The sequence below is a fragment of the Mustela nigripes genome, chromosome 1 (assembly GCF_022355385.1).
Source record: "Mustela nigripes isolate SB6536 chromosome 1, MUSNIG.SB6536, whole genome shotgun sequence".
Classification (NCBI taxonomy): Eukaryota; Metazoa; Chordata; class Mammalia; order Carnivora; family Mustelidae; genus Mustela; species Mustela nigripes.
In genome coordinates this window covers 199,499,219-199,526,574 of record NC_081557.1, presented here as the reverse complement: position 1 = coordinate 199,526,574, position 27,356 = coordinate 199,499,219, and the positions used below count along the sequence as shown (strand labels likewise).

At 39.3% G+C, this 27,356-nt stretch overlaps 1 long non-coding RNA gene across 1 annotated transcript in view; it reads left to right on the top strand.

Annotated features, from left to right (window-relative positions):
• The window catches only part of LOC132003247 (uncharacterized), a 56,500-nt gene extending 29,360 nt beyond the window's left edge, over nt 1-27,140 (top strand). Inside the window, exons 3-4 of the long non-coding RNA XR_009400162.1 lie at nt 24,603-24,686; nt 26,368-27,140. This is a non-coding gene — a long non-coding RNA (uncharacterized LOC132003247). The remainder of the gene's footprint in view (nt 1-24,602; nt 24,687-26,367) is intronic.
• Nucleotides 27,141-27,356: the final 216 nt, after the last annotated feature.

The window sequence follows — 27,356 nt, the reverse complement described above, 5'->3', positions numbered from 1 at the left end:
GCCGAAGGCAGAGGCTTAACCCACTGAGCCACCCAGGCGCCCCAAGTATAATGTTTGTATGTGGAGCAAGATAGGGGTGCAGCTTCACTTCTTCATATATGGATATTCCGTTGTCCCAACACCATTTGTTGAAGAGAATATTTTTCCCTCCTTGGATGGTCTTGGCATCCTTGTAAAAAATCAATTGGTCTTAGACATTTGGGTTTAGTGTTGGAATCTCTGTTCTATTCCATTGGTTTATATGTCTGTCCTTACGTCAGTACCACACTGCTTTGATCATGATAACTTTGTGGTAAGTTTTTGAAATCAGGAAGTAGGAGTACTCCAACTTTGTTTTTAAATAATGTTTGACTAATTGGGGTCCCTCGAAGTTCCATATGAATTTGAGGACGGACATGGATCTGTCAATGGACTCCTAGACTTAACACCAAAAACATAAGAAGCAAATTAAAAATAACCTGGACATCCTAAAAATTTAAAAAGTGTAGATATCAAAGGATATTATCAAGAATGTGGAAAGATGTGGAAAGAATGTGGAAATTCTACAGAATGGGATAAAATAGGGTGCCTGGGTGGCTCAGTTGGTTAAGTGTCTACCTTTGGCTCAGGTAATGATCCCAGGGTCCTGGGATCAAGTCCTGCATCAGGCTCCCTGCTCAGTGGGGAGCCTGCTTCTCCCTCTGCCTACCTCTCTCTCTCTATCTCTCTGACAAATAAATAAAATAAAAAAAAAAAAAAGAATGGGATAAAATATTTGCAAATCCCATACTTGAGAAGACTTCAACTTCCAGAATATATAAGAACTCTTACCATTCAACAACAAAAGGACAACGTAATTTTTTAAAAGGGCGAAGAACATGAAAAGATTTGTCCTCAAAGAAGATATACGAATGGCAAATAAACTCATGAAAGTATATTAAATATTATTGGTCATTAAGAAAATGCAAATCAAAACCACAACGAGATACCAACTCACCTACTAGGATAACATTCATAAAAACAATAAAAAAAAAATTGGGGCACCTGGGTGGCTCAGCTCCAGGTCATGATCCTGGAGTTCTGGAATCGAGCCCCACATCAGGCTCCCTGCTCAGCAGGGAGTCTGCTTCTCTCGCTGACCTCTCCTCTCATTCTCTCTTTCTCTCTCTCTCTCTCTCAAATAAATAAATAAATAAATAAAATCTTTAAAAAAAAAACAAAAATGGAACATTAAGGCAATGATATGGAGAAATAAGACCTTGATCCATTGTTGGAGGGGATGCACAATGATGCAGCCACTGTAGAAGGCATTTTGGTAGGTCCTCAAAATATTAAACATAGAGTTATCATATGACCCAGAGATTCCACTTCTAGGATATATATCCAAAAATAATGGAAATATATGTCCACATAGAAAGTTGTATATGAATGTTTATAGTAGCATTATTCATAGAAGCCAAAAGGTGGAAACAGCCTGAATGTCCATCGGGATGAATGAATAAACATATTGTGATATACAAATATGATGAGATATTGTCAATCAAAAAGCAGGACCACAGTGCTGATACGTGCTACAACTTAAATGAATCTTGAAAACATGTTAAGTAAAAGAAGCTAGACACAAAGAGTAACATGTTGCATGATCCCTTTTATATGATATATCTAGAATAAGAAAGTCCATAGAAGCAGAAAACAGGATGGGAGAAGGAGAGGATGTAGATTATTTAATGAGTGTGGGGTATTTTTCTAGGAAGATGAAAAATTTGAAACTAGGGAGAGGTGGTGATTGAACTACATTGGGAATATACTAAACGCTACTGAGTTGTATAATTTATAATGGTTAATTGCTTATTATATGGATTTTACCTCAATTTAAAGAAAAAGATTAAGAAAACTCAATTAGGAAAAAAATTATCCATGGTTTGTCTGTTTCTCTATAATGTGAATGAGAGAATTGGGTTACATGCCCCAAATCATACTTTACAATTTCAAATTCAACATATGACTAGTCTACAATCTACCATAGAATTAATAAGACTAGAATAAACTTTGTATCCTTATGTACCACATCTCATAGAATTACTAAGGCTAGAAAAGTGAAGGACACAACTCTTTATTATAATACAGTCTACCTAAAACAGGATTCAAAAGGTAAACACTAAAGTGAATATGGATATATAACAAATCATCTTCTCTCACTTTTTGAGTGGGGAGTGTGAGATACAAATGCATGCGTCTATGCACATCAGTGGGTGTTGGGGTAACAGAGTTAGGAAAGCATAAGATGGGGGCACCTGTGGCTCACTGGGTTAAGCCTCTGCCTTCAGCTCAGGTCATGATCTCAGGGTCCTGGGATCCAGCCCTGCATAGGGCTCTCTGCTCAGCGGGGAGCCTGCTTCCCCTCCCCTGCCCCCGCCTGCCTCTCTGCCTACTTGAGATCTCTGCCTGTTTAATAAATAAATAATTAACTAACAACAACAAAAAAAGAAAGCATAAGGTAAAGAGAATTCATAAACTAATCAGGATTCTCACTGCCTTTGTCATGATCTCAAAATATCAATATCAATAATGAAACACATTGGAAGCTGGTATTTACTATTGGCTTTCTCAGAGCTTTTTAAAAGCAATAACCTGGGGAACAGCTCTAAGGGTCCTGAGTACCAATTATGCCATCTGAAGTGTATGTAATCAGATTCCTGGAGAGAAAGTGGCATCTTTAAAGAAGGTGCTAAGCATTCTTCTGCTGTATAAAAGGTTCTTTTTCTTTACTAGTAATTTCACATGAGACTATTTGGATATTTTTGACAAATTAGTGCAAATTGGATTAATTCAGCCCATTAGCTACAAAGAGGGATGTGATGGCAGAGCTTTATTTTCATTATATATAGCTGATAATAATAGCTAGTATTTATTGAGTGATTACACTCAGTGATAGTCTAAATGTTTTACCAGTAACCATCGCATTATTCCTCACAACAACCTTACAAAGAAGCAGAAACATGAACAAGATTGTTCGCCCAAGACCCTCAGTCAGAAAGTAGCAGAGCTGGGATTCATACCCAGGCAGTACAGGTCTAAACCCCACGCTCCAACCACCCTGGTGCATGGCATCCAAATTACATCAGTATTAAAATATCCTATCTGATTCATATTGCATTTTTTACCTCTACTTGTTCATTTCAAAGGTAAAGATCAAACACTAAAACATGTGAGAAAGGAAACATTAGGAGATTTTAGATTTGTATTCTTCTTTAGGCTGCTATAAACCCGGTTAGCTATTAGTGTGCCTTTTTTTTTTTTTTTAAGTAGAAACTGTTCCTTAATTATTCCCTGTTTTATTTTGTTTATTATTTTTATTTATGTTCAGTTAGCAACTGTATAGTACACCATTAGTAATTATGCTCTGTTTTAAATGAATTTATCTTTGGTTTTCACAAGTATATTTAAACAATATGTCATTTAGATCAGATATTCAATTTCAAATATATTTGAATATGCTAACAGTTCACATCAAGGAATTTTTATATAAATAATTAGTTTGGGCCATCGGGTGATAAATAGAAACAATGTTGACTTCACTCAGGGAGAATAAAAATGGCAGATTTCACTCCAATATTCATCAAACCTTATGTGGCTTCATTGTGCTTCAGGGGTAAATACTGTATCTCTTTAAATGCCTTTCAAGAAACCCAATCCTGCTTGGGCAACATGGGAAAATTTAAGGCAAATTTTAACACATTTTATTTTATATATTGTATGTAACTTTTAGTCAGTATATAAACTGCCTAGATGCATTCAACATTCATTCAACAAATATTTATGGAACACCTTTCATGTGCTAGCATTTTCCTAGGCACTGGGAGATACACCAATGAATGAAACAAAATGCTTTCTATCATAGAGCTTACATTCTTGGTGGGGAGACAGTGATCAAACACACACACACATAGACACATACAAATGTATATGCTGTGTGTATGTACAAACATGTATACCCAAAGACAAATCCGTACAACAGAGAGAGGTGCTAGGAAGCTCTAGGAAAGAAAATAATACAGGGTACAGGAGATGGAGAGTTAGGAGTGGGGTGTTATTTAGTATAGTGTGTCAGGGAAGACCTATCTGTTAAGATGACATTTAGTGTCTGTTAAGCAGACACTAAAGGACTTGAGGAAACAAGTGTAAGGAAATCTGAAGGAAGAGCATCCTTGAGAGACAGACCAGCAAGTACAGAGTCCTGGAGGTGGGAGCAGGTTTGACATGTTCAGAGAAAGTACACAAAGGACAGCGAGGCTTGAGCAATATCCAGAAATACAGCACGGGGCTGTCCATGTAGAGCTTTGGAATCAATGACGCAAGGTTCATTGACCATGTAGAGTCCTCAAGATTCTTGGGTTCCACTCTGTGAGGTGGACTTATTATGCCCTAAAGCAGACATGATCTCTCTTAGGTTCACTTAGAATCACTCTGATTGTGGTAAAGAATGTTGACTCTGGTTGGAGAGTGGGGAGGGGAGGAAGGGGAGAACCAGGGAAGTGAATTAGAAGCCAGTGCTATAATCCAGGCCAAGAGGTGGTGCTGATTTAGACCTGAGCGATAGCGGTGGACATGGTGATGAAGTCGTCCAGTTCTGGGCGTATTTCCCACTAGGAACCAGTAGCATTTGCTGAAATGGGGAGTGAGAGAAGGAGATGACCTAAGGATCACTCCACGATTTTTGGCATAAGCCAACAAAAAAGGAGATATTATTTGCTTGGGAAGGAAAAACTGCGAGAGGAGCACATGGTGGGGGAAGAAAATTTAAGAGTTTTCTTTGGGGCATATCCATTCAATGCCTTTAAACATCCAAACAGAGATGTTGAGTAGGCAACCTCAGGGCAGAGGTTGGGGGTGATAGGGACTTGAGACTTGGGAGATATTTGTGATCGATGGTATGTAAAGCCATAGGCCAGGTGAGATCACTTAGGCAGTGGTGTGGACAGAGGAGAGGAGAGAATGGTTTGTGTATGTCCACCCTAAGAAATCAGGAATCTGAGGAGGAATCAGAGCAAGGGCTGAGAAGGAGCAGCCAGCATGGAAGGAGAATCCGAAGAGCCGTTTCCTGGAAACCAAATGGAGACACTGTTCTTTCAGAACAGAGTGGCCAACAGAGTTAAGAGCTGTTGTCAGATCGAATAAGGGAAGGACTGAGAAATGATCGCATATAAGAGGTTTAAGTGAATGCCTGGTTTCAGTTTCCTCCTACAAACATTTCCACCCAATGAGAAAGATTCCTTTACAAAAATAAGCTGATGAAGAGTGATCAGGAAATGGAAATTATTGGGGCGCCTGGGTAGCTCAGTCATTAAGCGTCTGCCTTTTGGTTCAGGTCATGATCCCGGGGTCCTGGGATCGAGCTCCACATCGGGCTCCCTACTTGATGGGGAACTTACTTCTACCTCTCCATTCCCCCTGCTTGTGTTCTGTCTCTCTACTGTGTCTATGTCAAATAAATAAAATCTTAAAAAAGAAGAAGAAGAAGAAGAAGAAGAAGAAGAAGAAGAAGAAGAAGAAATGGAAATTATTTTTTAAAAAGGCAATTTGGGAAATATGAGCAAGACCTTGCTGGCAGGGTAGATTGGAGGCAAAGAACAGGATGGAAAATGTTCGCTTCCATAGCTCAGTTAGTGCACCAGAATTTCTCTAGAGGAAGAACTCAAGGTCAGCATTCTGACTGGAAGGGAGCAGTTGCCCACTTCTCTTGGAACTGCATTTGACATGAGATTAAGAAAATATCATCTTTATGAAAGAGCAGGCCTTATCAAAGCGTTCCCTGGGGCCACCACTGCCTAGACTCTGGGACTGCGAGTGTGCTTGCGCACTTGTTCCAGTACAGAGCTGTCTGGTAGGGTGTGTGGGGCCTGGAATCTATCCCCTGCCCTGCTGAAAAAACCATGCCCCAGACCTCACAGGTCTAATTTGCATACATGCTGATGATAGCCCTGCATCAATGCAATGGAAACTGCTTTTTCATCTCCAACAGGTGCAAATTATATTTATAAATTAAATTCCTGTGTTAAGAAGAACAATTGCCAAAACTCATTTCTCATTTCTGAAAATTCTTAATAATCTGTAAAGTGTTTTTCAAAGGTGAGCTGTCCTTTTTTTTTTTTTTTTTTTAAGATTTTATTTATTTATTTGACAGAGACAGCAAGAGAGGGAACATAAGCAGGCGGGTGGGTGAGGGAGAAGCAGGCTTCCCGCTGAGCAGGGAGCCTGGTGCGGGGCTCAATCCCAGGACGCTGGGGTCATGATCTGAGCTGAAGGCAGATGCTTAATGACTGAGCCACCCAGGCACCCCAAAGGTGAGCTATCCTTATCCTTAGTAGGCATTTATTAGCATCAATGCCTCTAAAGTCAATTGCTTCTTCTTATTAAATGTCTACTTTTCAAGAGAAAAATAAAGCCATGAATGAAATCTGACTTCAGTAAAATTGCACATGCTTTCCTAGGCACTAAGAAATTGATACTTGCATTGTCCAAACTCTGCAGTCCTTGTCTGAAAAACTTGGTTTGTGATTTGCGAAGGTCAGTATGTTATTATTCTGGTCGTGTTGGCTCCCTCTGGTGGATAGATTATATGAACATTAATCTTGGGTGCTCCTGTAACAAAAAGCTTCAGTGTTTTGAAGCCTTGAGGGCTTGCCTATTCAAAGTGAGTAACAGGAGATGTCCTGTGATTATATATTGTGTATACATAGGTTGCCTTTGGGAGCAGTAGTTGGGAAGTACAAAGAAAGGCACACTTGGGGTGGCAGTGGTGATCTTGTAAATATACATCACATGGAATTGCTATCAATGGCCAAAGAACTTTTTAAAAAATTTGTTTTAAAGTTTATATATATATATATAAATAAATATATATATATATTTATATATATTTCAAATTGAAAGATTACAGAAATGTAATATATATCCAACATTCAGACCAAAACATTTCTAGCACCTTATGATAAGGCTTTTTAAAAACTGGTTCCCTTATTAGCAATCAGGTCTATTTTGCAGCAGATAAAACAAACTGTAGGTACAGAATCACTGTCAGTAGCCCACCCAAAGGCATTGCGAGGAATAATTTGTTAAATGCATTGAGATGAAAATATGCTGGGTTACAGAGGTTGACCCTGAAGTGGCACACAGGTATCACTATCCTCCACTCCAAAGTGAAAGTTACTCCTTTTTGCCCCTTGGCTTGGTTGCCATGTTTTTGCTCTCGCATGAATAATTTTCCGATTCTCCGATTTGATTCACGCTCTTCAGTTCAAACACCCTGACAGAGTGTTGTGTGGTCAGAGCTGTGGGTACAGAGAGGGAGAAGGTGTGGTCCCAGTCCTCTAGGGACTCCTGGAACCATTGAGTTTAAAGCAAAAGGAGGAAATGGGTGATCCCAACCCAATGTGTTAGGAGTGACAGTAATAATAGTTGACATTTGTAGAGTACGTCCTGGTATCAAGCTTTTCTCTCTGGACATTACCTACAACTCCTCATTTGATCCTCATCCCTGTTACTGTCACTTTACTCATGAGGTGATGAAAGCACAGGCTGGTGATTGCCCAAGGACAACATAGCTGGTAAGTGTGGCTGCCAGGACTTGGCGCCATCACCTACACGCACACCCATTTCCGTGCAGCTCTTTCCCAAGCACGGTGTTGGAGGCACGTGCAGGGAGTGGAGGGAGCAGGGAAATCTTTGTCTGTCTTATCTAGTGAGCTGTCCAACCAGGATTCACACTGAGCACTACCAGAAAATATGCCAATCATTGTCCCCCTCCGATGCATTGTCCCCCTCCGACGCAGCCCTAGTCCAGCCCCCAACTTGCCATCTTACATACTTAAGCAAAAGCTGGCGACACCGGTGTAAAAATGCAAAGGCATGTTTTTTTATTCCTATGAAATATATCAAAAATTACTCTAGTACACACTTGACTATCTATTGTTATGACACAAATTTCTTCAAAGCACAGGTAATCGACAGAACCAGGTGTCAAACAATTTCTTTATAGATTTCTTTTTAAATTGACACTTTCTGTTATTGAGTTATCGTCATCTGTAAGTGATTTTTTTTTTCAGTCTTGAAAGCATGGTAGAAAGCATTATTGTAACCTTAGGCAATTCCGAATAGTTCAAAACAGATCAGTGTAGTGGTGCAAGATTCTGAAATCCCACCTGAAGGCAGTGTTTGCCTCTTCCACCTGCCAGAATTTTCTAAAGCAAAGTCTCGGGACAAAGATAGCTGAGCCTTCCCTCATAATCGCCAACAGTCTTTTCTTCTCAAACATAGACAGATTATGTCCATCTGCATCACTGTGGTATCTTCATACTTGGGCTCTTTCTCCGACAAGGACCAAGCTTAGCTTGCATGGAATCTCATTTACCACAAGAGAAGGTACAGCTAGGGACAGAATAAACCTAACAGGGTCTAGTAGTAATTATGACGGTGTTAACATGGGAAGCGAGTCCCAATCTCTTCAGGCCATCTTATATGACATGAAGGTCTGCTATAAAAAATGAGATTTGTGTAATTGAAGAGAAAATACCAACAGGAACATTGATGAGACTCAACAGTAGTCCAGTCTGAGAATGTCAGAAGACCCAACCACATTGTGAGCAGTGATTAGGTTTCACCAGTTTAATGTTACTAGATTGAGGTTTATTGGAGTTCCAGTTTGCTCTTCTGGTTTGACATCTGCATAAGAATTATAAGCATAGAGTTATATATTTGTATGTTTATACGTAGTCTTAAAACAAGATGATAAAAGATGTCAACATTATGTGATGACAACCTATGAGAAGGTTTTCTTTTTGAAGGTGGGGGGGGTCCATGTATTCTTCATTTGAGAAACACTGTACTGTAATCCTTAGGCCTACAGGGGGAGACAAACACAGGCCTTGCTCTTTGGGAGTTTACATCAACTCAGCATTCCTCACAGTGGACAAGACTGAAAAAGTTATACACCAACTTTTTTGAAGTCATGATACCCCATTTATTGGTGGTTGTTTTTTCTACTCTTCGACATTCTTTAAAAGTTGCTACTCAGTGAATAGTTTTTTCCTGTATTTCCTGCTGGGGAGCTCCCTGACATCTTGGTTGATTTTTTTTTTTTTTCAATGTGCATGCAGTAAAATTCAGTCTTTGTAGTGCACAGTTTTATGGGATTTGACAAATGTATAGATTCATGTATCTACCACCCCAGTACCATATAGAGCATTTCACTGCCCTAAAAATTACCTGGTGTGGCCCCTTTATAGAAAACCTTTGCCCATCCCCCAGCCTTGGCAACCACTGACCTGCTTTCTATCCTCACAGATGTGCCTCTTCCAAAATTTTCTAAAGGTGCGATCATACCAGATGTAGCCTTTGGGGTGTGATTTCTTTCATTTACAGAATGCATTTAAGATTCATACATGTTACTATGCATGAATCAGTGGCTCACTCATTTTTCATTGTTGAGTGATGACCCCTTGTATGAATATCAAATTAATTTACCCATTATCCCCTGAAAGTACATCTTGGTTGTTTCCAGTTAGGAATAAAGTTGTGATAAACATTTTGGTGTGTTTCAACTCATCTGGAGTTGAAATGTGTAGGAGTGGGATTTCTGGTCATGGTGTAAATATATACTTAACTTTATGAGAAATAATCAAACTGTCTTCCAACATGGTTGTACTATTTCCCATTCTCAACTGCAAAGAATGAGAGGTCCTGTTGTTCTGCCCCTTACCAGAAGTTGGTACTGACCAGGTTTTGTTTTTTTCACTTTAGCAATTCTAATAAGTACGCAGCGCTATTACAACATGGTTTTCATTTACACTTTCTTGGTAGCAAATGATGCTGAGCATCTTTTATATGCTCATTTGCATTAATATCTTCTTTGGTGAAATATGTATTCAAATTTTTGCCCATCTAAAAAATGGGTTGTTTCTTTTCTTATTGTTTTAAGATGTTATCAATTCTGGATACACGTTTTTGTTAGATATGTGATTATAAATATTTTTTTCCCAGACTGTGTTATATTTTCATTTTCTTAGGTACATCTTTGGCAGAGCAAAGATTTCAATTTTAATAAAGCCAATTCATCCATTTTTTCTTTTGTAGAGTGTGCTTTTAGCATTGTATCTAAAAACTCTTTACCAAACTCCAGGTCATTCCAACATTCTGCGGATTTCTTCTAGACATTTATAGTTTTACATTTTACTTTCCGGTTTATGATCTGTCTTTAGTTAAATATTCTTCAAGATGTGAAATATATGTAGAGGGTTTTTGTTTGTTTGTTTGTTTTGTTTTTACATGTATGTCCAGTTGTTTCAGCATCAGTTGTTGGAAACACTCTCCTATGTCCTTTGTATTGTCCTGACAGCTTTGTGCAAACTCAGATGGTTGTATTTCTATGGGTCCATGAATGAATTCTCTATTCTGTTCCATTGTTCTGTGCATGTTTCCATTAGCCAAAACAACACTGTCTTGATTATTATAGCTTTGTAATAAGTCTTAAAATCCTATAGTGTGAGTCCTCCAACTTTTTCCTTTTTTTTTTTTTTCAGAATTGTTTTGTCTGGGGGCACCTGGGTGACTCAGTTGTTAAGCATCTGCTTTTGGCTTGGTTGTGATCCCAGGGTTCTGGGATCGAGCCCTGCATCAGGCTCTCTCTTCAGCGGGAAGCCTGCTTCTCCCTCTCTCTCTATGTTCCCTCTTTCTCTGTGTCTCTCTGTTAAATAAATAAATAAAATCTTAAAAAAAATTGTTTTGGCTATTCTAAGTCCTTTGCCTTTCCATATAAATTGTAGAATTGGCTTATCATCTATAAAAAGCTTACTGGGGTTTTGATTGAATTTGTATGGAAGCTGTAAGATCAGCTTGGGGAGAAATGACATCTTAATATTGATGCTTTCAAACCCAGAACACAGTATATTTCTCAATATATTTGCTTTAATATATTTCATCAGTATAATTACAGCAGCTTTCCCACATCTTTCGTTAAGTTTATACTTAAGTACTTAACTTTTGGGTATAATTATAAATGGTATTTTTTCTTTTTTTTTTTTTTTTAAGATTTTATTTATTTGTCAGAGAGAGAGGGAGAGAGAGCGAGCACAGGCAGACAGAATGGCAGGCAGAGAAAGAGGGAGAAGCAGGCTCCCTGTCAAGCAAGGAGCCTGATGTGGGGCTCTATCCCAGGACACTGGGATCATGACCTGAGCCGAAGGCAGCTGCCCAACCAACTGAGCCACCCAGGCCTCCCGGTATTTTTTCTTAATACCACATTCCAACTCTTCATTGTCAGAAGGTAGGAATATGATTGGCTTTTGCCTGTTGATCTTTTACAACTTTCTAGTTTCAGAAGTGTTTTTGTAGATCTTTGGAATTGACAACTGTATCATCTTCAAATAAAGGCAGTCTTATCTTTTTCCTTTCAAATCTGTATGCCTTTTATTTATTTTTCTTAGCTTATTTCACTGGCTATGAGTTCCAGTATGATGTTCAATAGGTATAGTGAGAATGGACTTCTTGACTTATTCCTAAACCGGGGGAAAAAGCATTCAGTATCTTATCCTTAAGTATAGTGTTAGCTGAAGAGTTTTCATAGATTCCCTATATAAGGTTAAGGAAGTCCCTTTCTGTTCTTAATTTTCTGAGAGTTTCATCATGAATGAATGTTAAATTTTTGTTTTATTTCTATTTATTACCTATAGATGATAGGTAATAAATAGATAGGTAGATAGATACAGCTGTTGACATGGAAATTATGTTGATTGATTTTTGAATTTGAACCAGCCTTGTATTCTTATAATTCTTGTATTCCTAGGATCTGGGATAAATCTCAATTGGTCATGTATTATCCTTTTTACATATTGCTAGTCAGTTTGCTAATATTTTGTTGAGAATTTTTGACTTCATATTTGTGATCTATCTTGCTTTATGATTTTCTTTTCTTGCAATATACAGTTTGGTTTGGGTCTTAGGGTAATGCGGATTTCCTAAAATGAGCTGGGAAATACTACCTTCTCTTTTGTATTCTGGAAGATATTGTGTATAATTGACATTATTTATTTCTTACATTTTTGTAGAATTCACTAGTGAAATCATTTGGGTTTTCTTTTTGGAATTGTCAAACTACAGATTCAATTTCTTTAATAGAAATAGGCCAACTCAGGTTAAGCATTCTTGAGAGTCTTAATGGTTCGGGCCTTACAAGGAATTGGTCCATCTTATCTAAGCTGATGAATTTATGAACATGGACTTATTTGTAGTATTCCCTTGTTATTCTTTAATGTCTATGAGATCGGTCAATTACTGGTAAATTGTGTCTTTCTCTTTTTCTTGGGCAGCTGGACCAGAAGCTTACTAATTTTAACATTTCATCAAAGAATCTGCTTTTGGTTTTCTGTTTTCCATTTCATTCATTTCTGATCTATATTACTTCCATATTCCCTTTTTCTGTTTGCTTGCCTTAGACTCAGGTTGATCCTCTTTAATGTCTTAACGTGGGAGAATAGGCTACTGAATTCAGATCTTTCTACTGCTCTTTTCTATTATAAGCATTTAAATATAAATTTCCATTTAAAGATGCTTTAACTGCATCCTACAAATTTTTGATATACTATATTTTTATTCTTTTTCAGTTCAAAATACTTTCAATTTCCCTGAAGTCCTTTATCTTTAATCCATGCATTATTTAGACATGTGTTGCTTAATTTCCAAATATTTGGGTATTTACTTGATATCTTTTTATCAATGTTATATTGATATATGTTTATTATATCATTACGATACATGGTATCTTTGATGCCTATATCATATATTATTGATGTTATTATCTATTATTATTAATTCCATATGGTTTGAGTATATACTTCATATATTTTCATTCTTTTAGATTGTGACGTTTTTTATGGTTAATAATATTCTCTGTGCACTTGAGAAGAATTTGCATTTTGCTACTGTTGGGCTCAGTGTTCTATAAATGTCAAATAGGACAAGTTGGTTGATGGTATCGCCCTGCTGACTTTCTTTCTACTCATTTTCTACCTACTTCAGTCAATTTTTGAGAGGTGTTAAAGTCTCCATTTAAAATTGTCAGTTTGTCTGTTTCTTCCTTAAGGTCTGCCCATTTTGCCTCATGTATTTTGAAGCTTGTTGTTGGGTGCATACACATTTAAGATTGTTATATTTTCTTCAAGAATTGACTTCTTTTTCATAATGCAATATATCGTCTTTATCTCTGTTAATATTCCTTGTTGTGAGCCTACTTTGTCTAAAATTAATATAAATACATTGTTAGTGTTTGGATGATCTATCTTTCTCCATTCTTCTATTTTTAACCTAAATATGCCTTTTTATTTAAAGTGAGTCTTTCATAGACTGCATAAACTTGAATCCAGGTGGGTTTTTTTAAAGTCAGTTCTGATAATTTCTGTCTTTTTAACTTTATGTTTAGAGTGTTCACATTAAAGATGATTAATGAAATGATTGGATTAAAATATGCCATCTTAGTAGCTGTTTTTTATTTTTTCACTTGTTATTTATTTCTTTTTGCCTTTTCTGTCTTCTCTGGGTTTAATTCAATCTTTAAAAACTTTTTTAATGGTTGCCCTAGGGTATACCATAAAATTTTTAAAAATCTGAATCCACCTTCAAATAATACTATCTTATTATACATATATTTACAAAACCTCTAAGAGTATATTTCCAATTCTTCTCTCCCTCTCATAATTTTACTTTTATATATGCTATAAACACAAAATTTATTTTTAGTATTATTGCTTCAAACGGTCAGGTTTTTTTTAGAGCAATTAAAATAAGATAAAAATGAATTTAAGCCCATCATGTATTCTATTTGTGATACTCTTCGCTTTTTGGTGCAGATCTAATATTCTGAGGTATGTCTTTTTTTCCTACCTTGAAGAATGTCTTTCAATATTTCTTATAAGATGGGTCTGCTGCTTATAGGTAGGTCCTTACATTTTTGTTTGTTGGACAAAGTCTTTACTGTTTCTCTACTTTAGGGCATTTCTTCTGAATGTAGAATTCTGAAGTAACGTCTTTTCCCTTTTCAGTGCATTGAAGATATCATTCTATTTTACAGTTTCTTACAAAAAGTCTTCTGTAATTCTTATCCTTATTTCTCTATAGGTAATGTGTCTTTTCCACTGCTTCTGTCAAGATTTTGTCTTTCGTATGTCTTAGTGTTTTTGTTTAGTTATTTTATTTGTTTTGTTTTTGTTTTTAAATTTTTCTTGTGTTTCTCTAAACCCCTTGGATCTGAGGTTTGGTGTTTGTCACTAATTTAGAAAACTCTCAGCCATTATTTCTTGAATATTTTTTCTGTCCATTCTCTCTTTTTTCTCCTCCTGAGAGTCTAAATTATGTGTATGTTAGACTATCTGATATTGTCCAATAGCTCTTTGATACCTTGTGCTGGCCCCCCCCCCCCAATTTTTTTTCTCCTTGTGTTTCTGTTTGGGTACATTTTATTGATGTATAGTCAACTTCATTTTTTTTTCCTTAACTATGTCAAGTGTACTGATGATCCTCTCAAAGATACTCTTAATATCTCATAGAGTTTTTGATTTCTAACATTTCATTTGATTTTCTATTCATTTTTAATTTCTTTACTAAAATTATCTGATTATGCATTTTATTTACTTTTCCCATTCGAATCTTTAATGTATTGATCATAGTAATTTTAAGTTCCCTATCTGATAAATCCAACATATGTCTGATTCTGGTTGTGATGATTGCTTTATCTTTCCAGACTATGATTTTTCTTGCCCTTTTGTATGCTGTATACTTTTGTTGTTGAAAGGTGAACATATTGTATGCGAAAATAGATATTAAAACAATGTTTCTTACACTCAGAGAGGAGCAAGACTTTCCTTTTTGCTAGGCCTTTGATGTGAGAGTTTGGTGTGTTCATTTAGGTTGATGCCCAGAGAAGGTTTGTACCTTGTAGCTCTCTCAGCTGTATCACACAGCAGCTCTTGCTAGCATGGTGGTAGTAGATGGCAGAGGGTTGACGTCTTTTGTTGTCATGAAGCCTCAATCTTAGACGGACACTAGAAACCAGGGTCTCAGGTTTCCTACCCCTTCTCCAGCTATAGTGCTGGCCCTAGCAAGTATTCTCACCCCTCCCCCAATGGAGAAACTTCTCCCCCTATCTCTCCACCCCCATTCTCTCCTTCTAGCTAGAGTTAATTTCTACCAATACTCTCAGGGTATAGTTTTGATCCTCTGTCTGCTGCAGATTAATGCTTTGTTGGGTAAAAGAGATAAAGGAGATATATCAAGGTGACAGTGGACAGTGGACAATGGCTGCTGTTCTCCTTCCCCAACTAGCACCTTACAGGACATTTTTTTTAGGATTTTCCCTGATCTTCCCTATGAGCACCTGGTGTTCCCAGAGGAAAAACCTGCAAGAGGGTATGAACCATCCTATGTCTGCAGCCCCCTGGGACTTCACACTCTCATGCTAGCCCACCTTTGGCCTTTAGCAATTCTTTAAACATTTCTGGTTTAATCTTCTTACCTGCTTGTATGGGTTTTGGCAGCATCTGTCTCAGGTAAGCAAATGCTTGAATCCTGTTTCTTCCTGCAAGCCTTTTAAAGTCTTTTTAAGTTAGTTATTTACCTGCAGTATTAGTTCTCTGATAGGTACCTTAAAAGTTGTTAATTTGAAGCTTATTCACTTTTTTCTTCTTCTTGTAAGGGTAGGAACAATGCTTTTTCCAGCTCTTAAATCTCTGGCTTTAACCACAACCGTTAGTCATGTTTTAAAATTTAAAATTCCAGGGATGCTTGCCTAGCTCAGTTGGTACAGCATGCAGCTCTGGATCTTGGGGTTGAGTTCCACATTGGGTTTAGAGATAACTTAAAAATAAAATAAATAAAATAAAATAAAATAAGGAAAGATTTAAATAAAATAAGGAAAGATTTAAAATTCCAGAAAGTAAAAGTGGAAGGCAAACTTTCAAATTCATTTGTGAGGCCAGTATCACCCCGGTACCAAAACCAGATAAAGATACCACCAAAAAGAGAGGGGGGGGGGAGAGAACTATAGGGCAATTATCTCTCATGAATATAGATGCAAAAATCCTCAACAAAATACTATCAAACCAAATCCAATGATACATGTTAAAAATACACCACAGTCAAGTAGGATTTATTCCCATGATGCAGGGTGGTTCAATATTCATGAAACAGTTAACATGATATGTCACACCAATAAGAGAAAGGATAAAAAACATATGATCATTTCAATAGATACAGAAAAAAACATTTGACAAAATACAACATCCATTCATGATAAAAATCCTCTGCAAAGTAGGTCAATAAGGAACACATCTCAGTATAATAAAGGCCTTATGAAAAACCCACAGCCAAGACAATACTCGATGGTGGAAAAACAGAGCTTTCCCACTAAGGTCAGGAACAAGACAAGATGTCCACTCTCACCAATTTTTATTCAACATTGTATTAGAAGTCCTAGCCACAGCAATTTGACAACATAAATAAAAGGCACCCAGATTTTACCCAAATTGTTAAACTCTCACTACTTGCAGATTACATGATATTATATAAAGAAAACCCTAAAGACTCCACCAAAAACTACTAGAACTGATAAATGAATTCAATAAAGTTGCAGGACACAAAATCAATGTATGGAAATCTGTTGCAATCCTATATGCTAATAACGAAGCAACAGAAAATGAAATTAAGAAAACAATCCCACTTATAATTGCACCCAAACCAATAAAATATCTAAGAATAAACTTAAACAAAGAGGTGAAAAACCTGTACTTTGAAACTGTAAAATACTGATGAAAGAAATTCAGGATGACACAAAGGAATAGAAACATGTCCATGCTTACAGATTGGAAGAACAAATATTGTTAAAATGTCTATAGTACCCAAAGCATCTACAGATTTAATGCAATTCATATCAAATACCAACAGCAAATCCTAAAATTTGTGTGGAATTACAAAGGATCTTGAATAGCCAAAGCAATCTTGAAAAACAAACAAACAAACAAACAGAACTGGAGGTATCACAATTCTGGACTTCAAGTTACATTACAAGGTGATAGTAATTAAAACAGTATGGGTCTGGCATAAAAATAGATATATAGATCAATGGAATAGAATAGAAAACCCACAATTATACGGTCAAGTAATTCTCGACAAAGGAGGAATGAATATACAGTGGAAAAAGACAGTCTCTTTAACAAATGGTATTGGGAAAGCTGGACAGCCACATGAAAAAGAATGAAATTGGACCACATATCTTTCATATCTTTCACCATACACAAAAATAAACTCAAAATGGATTAAAGACCTAAATTTGACACCTGAATCCTTGAAGAGAGGACAGACAGTAACCTATCTTACATTGGCCATCACAACACTTTTCTAGGTATGTCTCCTGCCGCAAGGGAAACAAAAGCAAAGATAAACAGCATCAAAATAAAAAGTTTCTCGGCAGTGAAGAAAACAGCCAACAAAACTAAAAAGAAACCTACTGAATGGGAGAAGATATTTGCAAATGGCATACCTGATAAAGGGTTAGTATCCAAAATATATGAAGAACTGATACAGCTTAACACCCACAAAACAAATAGTCCAATTAAAAATGGTTGAAAGACATGAACAGACATCTCTCCAGAGAAGACATACAGGGGGCCAGCAAACACATGAAAAAATGTTCAACATCACTCATCATCAGGGAAATGTAAATCAACGCTACAATGAGATATCAGCTCATACCTGTCAGAGTGGTTAAAATAAAAAACACAAAAACAACAAGTGTTTGCAAGGATGCAGACCAAAAGGAACCATCTTGCATGTTGGTGGGAATGCAAACTGGTACAGCCATTGTGGAAAACAATATGGAGGTTCCTCAAAAAATTAAAAATAAAACTCTCCTATGATCCAGTAACCAGTGCTACTGGTTATTTGCCCCAAAAATACAAAACATGTATCCCTATGTTTATTATTTACAATAAAATATAGCATTTTTTATAATATCCAAAATATGGAAACAGCTCATATCCATTAATAGGTGAATGGATGAGAAGAGGTGGTATATACATGAAATATTATTCAGCCATAAAGAAGAATGAGATCTTGCCATTTGCAATGGCATGAATGGAGCTAGAGAGTGTTATACTAAGTAAAATAAGTCAAAGAAGACAAAAAACCGTATGATTTCACTCACATGTAGAATTTTAGAAACAAAGCAAAGAGGCAAAGGAAAAAGAGAGATAAACCAAGATTCTTAACTATAGAGAACAAACTGATGGTTACAGAGGAGAGAGGGGAGGGGGAATGGGCGAAATAGGTGATGGGGATTAAAAACTACACTTATCATGATGAAAAATAAAATGAAAGAAATTTTGAAGTTTTAGGGGATTTTTATAATAGCCAAAAGACATTTTTCTAGGAATATTTAGAAACTAGAACAGGGAATCACTAATGAAGAGAGTATAAAAATGTGATGGGGTATTTGGGGCCACTTATTTATGTGTTTTTACATGTTTTCTGTATGTTTCTATTACTCAGACTTGGGGCTCAAGTGCCTCAAGTTTGGGGGACTGGTGGGGGCTGGGGGGAGTTATATGTGGGAGAGAAAGGAGATGTAACTTCCAAGAACTTCTGGTTTTTGTTTCCAGAACCCTGAGCCTATAGTAGAACTTAGAAGATTTGCAGGGAAAGAAGAGCACAAGGGTTTATAAGAAGCAAAGAGGATAACAGAAGGACAAGACTCTTTCCCAGACTAGAAAGTAGTTCCTGATGAGGACTGGAGATCAGGGGACATCTTGGAATAGAGCTGGAATGGGAGCCACAGGAACTCATAAAGGAAGAGTTGCATGAGCTACGTAGACAGAAAAGACCCCTAGGCTACCTCATAGAAGATTCCCCTGTCTTAGCTATGACTTGGAAACATAGAGTACCACCAGTCCTGAAAAGTCCTTAGGACCAAAGACAATGGAAGTCTTAGCAGAAACCTATGGGACAGGTGACAAATATCGGAGTGCTCCACCTCCACAGATAGCTTTGCACTGCAGAATATGCTGGATGCCCTACGTGACCTTGGAGGGGGTTATTCAGTAATGGCAGAGATTATAGTTTCACACAGAGTTTGGAGGGATTGGAGTTTCCAAGTCAATATAGTAGACTTCTGGAAAATAGAGATTTAATATTGCTTGCACATCGTAATTTGTAGACTGAGAATCATGCCTGCCAATAAAGGATTCAATTCCCAGGGAACTGGTTACCATTCCGTTTTGTTGAAAATGTTTTGGATTCCAGTAACTAAAGATTTTTTTCCACTCTGGTGCATCTGAGGGCTTCAATGTGCCTTCAATTCTAATGATTCCTTCTAGGGTGAGGTAGAGTAGGGTGGTGGAGCCTGCAGGGGAAAAAGCACTTTGAATAAACCCCCCAGGTGTTCTGAAAAACCTCCCTCCTCCTCCCTCCACTAGCTCCCCATGCCTAGTGCTTCCCTGAGAATCCCTATTTTTCTCTTTTGGTCTTTGTGCACTTTTTTCAATGAAGACACTGAAACAAAGGCACAATTTGACTCTTTTAAGCAGGAGGTGTGTTCTTAGAAAGGTTCATGTAAAAGCAAACCTGTTTCTATGAAGACACAGAGTGCTACGTACATAAGTTGAAATGGTTGCTGGTATTTGCATTACAAACAACTAAAGAATATTTGTGGGAGAGGAGCTGGTGGGGGGATGGGGTAACTGGGTGATGGGCTTGAAGGAGGGTAGTAGTGATGGAATGTACGCTGGGTGCTGTATGCAACTGATGAGTCCCTCAATTCTCCACCTGAGACTAATCATACACTATATGTTAACTAAACTGAATTTGAATTAAAAATAATTTTAAAAAAGAATATTTAGGAATCTGTAGCTAGGAGAGAAAAAAAAGTCCATGGACTTCCTCCCAAGTGGCCATTGACTTGGGAAACTGTCCTCCTCCTGACCCGGCCTCCTACCAGGTTGTCAGTAAGAAGGATCCTGTGAAACTCAAATAAGCATCTGCATGAAAATGTCCCCAAAGTGAACAATTTAGAGCATTACAGCAGCTCTTCCATTCAGTTCTGTGGACTGAGGCCCCGGTGCCGGGTGCGTTGATGAGAGGTCCTTGACATCACCACAGCAGAGATGTGTGTTTTTAGCTGGTGTTTCTGCCATTGAGACCACGACTGACTGCCTGCCTAAGCTTGAGCGACAGCACATTTTGTCTGACGTTTTCCAGAGCTGTGGTCAGATGCCTGGTTGTAGGACTCATTTTCTTAGTTTGGGCCATATTTCACCACCACAGAAGGCTCACAGGAACCCGGGATCTTAAAGCTGCTGCCTGTATCTGATGTCTAATACAATCACATTACAGTGCTGCTTCTCTCCCCTGGGGGGTTAGCGGGGGGGAAGGCCTGAAACCAAGAATCTCTTGGAAATGGAAGCAAAAAGCAAGAAGCAGGGAAGGGAGAAACGTCTAAAAATCTAGGTTAAAGGGGTGCCTGGGTGGCTCAGTGAGTTAAGGCCTCTGCCTTGCCTAGGATCGAGCCCCACATTGGGTTCTCTGCTCAGTGGGGAGCCTGCTTCCTCCTCTCTCTCTCTGCCTGTCTCTCTGCCTACTTGTGATCTCTCTGTCAAATAAATAAATAAAATCTTAAAAAAAAAATCATCTAGGTTAAAGTGTTGAAAAAAGAGCATGCAAAGAGAAGTTTATCCCTTGTGATTTGTCAGTGGAAGACAGAAAATCAACGAAATTTCTCCAGACAGGGTGGGTGTCACTGTAGATACACTGAGAGGACCTATTTGCTGCCCAAAGAGGCTAGGTATGGGCCACGACTTGGACCTGCTAATGAGAGACGTTACTGGAAACAGAAGATGTCCCATTCAGAGACAGGATGAAATATTCTTGAGAGTTTACGTCCCGTTGGTTAGGAGCTCAAGCTCTGGAATCAAAACTGAGTTTGAATCCCAGTTCTGCCACTTCCTCATTTTGTGACCTCCCGTTACTCATGAAGATATACAAAGGGCTGCTGTGAAGATCAGATTAGGTAACAGAGCGCAGAACCTGTGGAGATACACAATAAATGTTAGCGATTGTTACCCGTACTCTCCAGTTCTAAAATATTTAAGCTACAGTCTACTACTTTGTACCGTTACTCAAAGGTCACTTCCCCCTAGAAAAGGAATGTCTGTTGACATCCAGGGGAAGATTAGAGATTTGCATTTTTATTATTTCACTTGCTGAGGAGAGTGAATATCACGTTCTTTAGGGGATTTCTTGGGGTCAGAGAACCAGGTAATTTACATGGGAGTCCCAGTCTACTACGGGGACACTGGCTTGCCTGCTAACCCTCAGATTCTTGACAGAAAGTATGATCCAGTGTTTGATTCTCTTGGGTTCAAGGGACTCAGACTTATTTGGTGGTAGGGGGCTTCTGTAAGAATAGATAGGAGAGTAAGAAATGGCAGGGAGCCATCTCAGCAGCCACATAGCCATCCCTCCTGCAGAACTGCCGGCACATTCATGACTGTACAGAATCTCAGGTCCCAGGGGCCCTCTGACCCTGGTCATCTCATTGTCCTCTGATTACTCCTGACACTAGGGTCTCCACTGAACAGTTGGCCTGCCGCCCTGTCAACTTCCACATTTGCTACTCTAGCTTCCCTGTCTCTTGGAGATTCATGCACAGGAAAGAATCAGCCTAGGGTATTTTGTTATCTTCTGATATATACGGCTTCTCTTATGGGGCTGAGTTCTCATTCATGGGAACCACTAGAATCCCCAAAATGCATACAATTCTGTCATAAAACAATGACTTGCTGCTTTTTCCTTGGTTTTGCTTTATAAATTAGTAAGAGAGTCTTAAATTGAATGGACGCCTCTGCCAGGATACTAGCTAAGGCAACTTGGATTTGAGACTCTTATCTCTTAGGTACAGATGGAAGATCTGCAATAAAAATGATGAACTTTCTGTTCTTATTACACTCCACATTAGCTCATATGCTAAGCTGAAAATCCACATTTCCAGTTTGGTAGTGTTTTTGCTTTCAGGATAAACTTCAGGTTAGTGACTGTTAGTTTATTTGTTCGAGGAGAAATGCAACAATTTATGACAAATACATCAAATGACATGAGGCTCTCCTGGCATGAAAAGATGGAGAACTGACTCATCAGGAGGGACTCTCACCTGGGCATTCCAGCAGGAGGGGAGGAATAGAACCTACGTGACCAGCATTTATTACATCACCTTTACTTAGTGAATGAAAGATGTCATCTCAGTTTCATAGAGAATTCACGTAAAGGCTGATATAACATCCAAATGAATTTCTTTCTTGCTAGTTCTCTAGGTTGCAAAATTTCTAAGTGGTAGAATGACCAGTACCTTGAATTAAAAAAAAAAAAAAGAAAAGAAAAAAGAAAATCAGCAAAAAAACCCCATTCAGCCCTGTGGTAATAACAACTACAAATTTATGGGATGAAACAACAAAAAAAATCCCCAGATTTAAGGATAATTTTACTCCAAACTACCAGTTAAATATATAATTATGTAATCACATATGTAAATCTGGGTCTCCTTTTACTTTCAGTGCCCCTAGTTCAAACATAAACGGTATTTTTAGTTCTTGTGTTTCCTTTTTACCAAGCTTGATCAGTGAACAAGAAAGTCTTATCAATCATCTACTTGTTGGAAAGCATGGAGCTTTGAACCACATAGCTCGTTTCAAAATTAGAAATGCCCCCACTTAGGGGCCCATGTCAAGACTTTCAGGAGGCAGTTGTCACTACATCTTACATCTGACATGTGTCTTTGGTTAAAAGCAGCTAAGAAATATTCCTTGAGATGGTGTGTGTGGGGAAAGTGATAAAAATGGTATTTGTTTTTTTAATAAGTAAATTATAATTCATATTTGCTAGAAAGCACTATAGCTCTTTCTCTCTTAAATAAGGTATTCATTCTAGAATATTTATAAAACAATTATTTTAAGAGCAAAGCACATTTCTTTTCATTGACACGTTCTAAAGATGTGTCCTGATGTAATATTTTTGGTGACAGAAAATTATTTTATTACTACTACTACTACTACTAATCATTTATTTATTGAGGGCTTACTACTTGCCTGGCATTGTTCTAAGATCATTACACAATTCTGCCATTGCAACAATGGTAGAAGATATTGTCTCAATTTCTCAGATAAGGAATCTTTATTAGGGAAAAAAGAGCATAAGTTCCCAGCCCGCAGCCTTAGGACTGAAGTGGAGAAAGGATGAATTCAAGTGCTGACCCTGAGCCATACACTTAACCACACCACTGTGCTACTACCTGCCCAAGTCCAGGTTCACTGGGAGGAAGGGGGACTTTCACAGGTTGTCTGACATTGAGATAAAAATCCATTGTAAGTTGTATCATGGAGCTTGTCTTCATCCTCACCCTTGATATCATCCTAGGAACTTATCTGGGATGGCCCTACAATTTCACTTGGTTTAAGACTCACTCATGGTGAATGGTTGGGAAATGTTAATTGCATGATCTAGATGAACTCATTATAAGGGAAAGAGTTAATGTGCTCCCTCCCTAGGGGTATGTACAAAATAGATAGTTGAATATTAGTTTAATTGAATGAAAGGCAGACAATATGGTTTCACAAGTGCTACGGAGAAATAATTGCAGAAATCAGAAAAATGGAGATTTTAAGAATATGTTTTATTAATGATAAAGCTAGATTGAAGGGTAGAGCTTCATTGTGGTTATAGTCAGACTCCCCAGTGCTTTTTCCCAAGTCTAAAACTTGGCGCATCTTCCCGAAAGGGAGGGCTAGCCCTGTAGAATGTAGGTGCAGAGCAAAAGGACTGCTGCTTCTACTTTGTCCTTCCATTGGAACACAGCGAGAGCTAGGACTTTAGAGCTGGCCCTAGCAGCAGGGGGGACTCTGACCCCTTCCTGCCTGCCCCCCAGGAAGAAGGAAGTAAGCAAAACACACCCATCCTCTGCCAAGGAGATCCAGAAAAGAAAGAGAAAGAAAGGGCGGAGTTTCCTGCTCAGTCCTTCTGACTTACCAAGCAGATGAGGGAGTACTTGGCCCTCATGGGAGAGTAAGCAGGGTAAGAGCGAGGGCTTCAGCCACTGGCCAACACTTTCAAAAGGGTCAGAGTTCCCATGATTTGGTCTGAGGCCAGACCCCTACAAGGGAGAGAAAAGATTCTCTCCAATGGCAGAGATTGTGCTGAACGCTCTGAGCATGCTGGTGCTGCTTTTGGCACTGAGTTCCTACTCAGGTAAAACAGGGACACAGATCTATTGCATGGAGAAGGAAGGCTCCTGAAGGGTTTATTTTTCTTTGGGGTTGATTTAAGGTTTGACCGTAACCTCATGAAATAGGAGATATGAATCCAGCTGGCAGCAGCTAGGTGGCTGGGAACGCACCCATCATAGAGCATCCTAAAATCATTTCTGTCCAGGGGAGAAGCTGGCTATTTTCTGTGTCTGAGAAGCAGCAGCTGCCTCTTTAAAATAAGGATGCATCAGATTGAGGGAGCCTTTGATTAATACTGTATTACTTCCGGCACTTTAGGAATTCGATAATGGAGGAACCCAACCAAGTAGAACGGGTTGCACATCAGCTTGACTTGATAGTTCATGTGGCAAGGATGAACAGGTAAGAATTTACAACCTTTCCTCTCCCCACACTTTGAGGACGATTGTCCCAGTAGCTCAGGGAAGTGGGTAGAAAGTAGAATTGGGAGAAAGTGAAAAGAAGTGACTTGATTTACGTAGGAAAAGGCATGGAACCACCTAAGGGAGCAAAGAAAACCTCCAGGACCCAGAAGGATCCCAAGAGTGGGAAAAGGAGGGAGTGTCGGGATGGAGAAGCAGCCCTGGGCTGGAGATTTTGCAAGAGTGGAAGAGAGAAATTTGAGTAGCTTCTATACGCTGTGTGTGAGATTTGGGGAACAGAATGGAGACATTGATCTGCAGCAAGTTTTCAATAGGCAGTTCTGAGTCACTCTTACCTACATCAAGGAAATCTTGACTAAAGATCTTTGTCACTCTTCAGGATTTTGAAGTGAGATCTATTTTTTTTCCTGGATAAGTTATTATGAGGGAATAGGCTTTAAGAAATGGCAAAGAAGCCCAGATTTATTTGGATCTACGTTTCTTTCTTTCCTTCTTTCTTTCAGATTTTACTTATTTATTTGAGATAGAAAGAAAGAGAGAGAGAGAGAGCACAAGTGTGTGCAGGGGGCAAGAGCAGAGGGGGAGGGAGAGGGAAAGAATCTCAGGCAGACTCCATGCTGAGCATGGAGCCCAATGTGGGGCTCGATCCCATGACTCAGATCATGACCTGAGCTGAAACGAAGAGTTGGAGGCTTAACTGACTGCGTCACCCAGGTGCTTCTGGATCTTTCCATTTGGATTTCTAGGCTGAGTCACCCTGTGGGTACTGACCCTGAGATAGCCCATAAAGTCTAAAGTGGTCATTGTTGAAAGGATGTGCCCAGGAGGTGGCCCGCCTGCACAGCGGGTTATGACCGAGGCTCAAGCACAGAGTGGTGACAGGGATACGTTAGCAGGTGGCCCTCAGCACAAGGCGGAGATCTGATGGAGAGTGACCTTTCTAGTCACTCCTTACCAACACACTTCTTACTGCCTACCAGTGGGCTTCCCTGGCCAAGACTTGTGAACCGTCTTCGAGCCCATCATTTTGGGGCCTTCTGTTTTGAAAGATGTTTGTTAGAGAACGGCCTGCAGCTGAGTTGAGGCTCTAGCTGCTGGGTCCAGGCTCGCTGAAAGTCACTGTACTGGAATTCAGAAGTGCCCTGCTTCAGGGTCAAGCACTGGTACTGGATGACGCTACTTGCTTGGCTTTGGTTTCCTCGCCTGTGAGATAACAGTCTCAGGTAGATGCTACCAGTGATCCCTTTCAGCTCGAATACCGCATGCTAACTTCCCAGATCCTTCCTCGCTGCGGTCACTGGTCCCACTCTGTCTGCCCCGGAGGCCAGACCTGGACCAGCTTCCCTTCCCCAGGCCAATGTTCATTCTGTTCACATCGTCCCACTCCCAATCAGACCTACCTAGGAGCCAGCAAGGACAGCAGGGCCAAAGGCTAGAGCACGGAAGCCGTGTGTTCCTGTATGGTGAGCGCTCAGCCGGCTGGAAGGAGGGAGAAGGCATCTCCTCGGTGACCCCGGGAGTCACAGCCCCTCCCTGCACACACACACACACACACACACACACAGACAGTAGCGCGTGTCTTTGGAGCTCAGACAGCTTGCCTAGCAGGAGGAGGCAGTTTTGGTCTGTTGGTTTGTTTTTTGTTTTTTTCTTTTTTACAGATGCTTCTCAGAGCCAGCAAAACAGCAACTGGGTAAATATAGGAGGATGATGCATCAAGCCCCGCGTGGACGTGCCCCCACGAGCGCGCATGCACAGACAAGCCTGCAAGCCGTGCACCACTACGTGGCCCTCAGCCTCCAGGAACTGATGCTCAGGCTCCTCCAGCCAGAAACTCCTAATGGAACGGGGCGTCCTCCGAGAAGCCTGGGAGGGGGCCGCGAGGGCGGTCGTGCCCTCAGCTCCTTGGAGCATCGTCAGCGGTCGCCCTCTGTCGTCCCTGGCTATATATAGACCTGCTGCCTGCAGCGCACCTCGTGTCTTTGTGAATGAAATCCCGAACGTCCTTCCCGGCTCTGTCAGAGCAGCAGGGGCGTTTGAAAGTTTTTGAAAATGAGTGGGGGAAATAGAGCAGGTGTTTTGTTTTGCTCATTGTGAAAGGCAGACACCGATTTGGAAGGTTTCAAGGTAGGGAACGTGAGCCAAACTGAGGACAGCCAATTTTTTTTAAATTACCAGCACAATTAGCAGCCTGGCTCAACAACAAACCTGTTTTGTCAAGCTCTGTTTCAGGATTAGGGCGTTGCGGCAATAGTACCAAACAGGTGAACGGAGCAGTGATTATATCCCACTCTTGAAAATCAGTGTTCTGCCTCTTGAAAATCAGTGTTCTGCCTCCTGGGAGGCCACCAGCAAGCCTCTGACTCCCTCTTTCTGGCCCTGACTGAATTGGCATAAGGGCAGGGATCAGGTCTCTATAAGGCCATCTGCTCTGTGGTGGATCAGTCCATGTTAAATGAACTATATTAAATGAATGTGTTGTACATCAACATTAGCTTCTTGGGGTAAAACAAAACAGAGTCTCTCTGTCTTCTTATCATCCCTAGTTGTGACCACGATTTGAAATTTTGAACTGTTTAATGGAAAGGCATATGACTCTAAAGGTTACTCAGTAATATCTTCTTGGGGACAGGATTTCTGTGGTAGACCC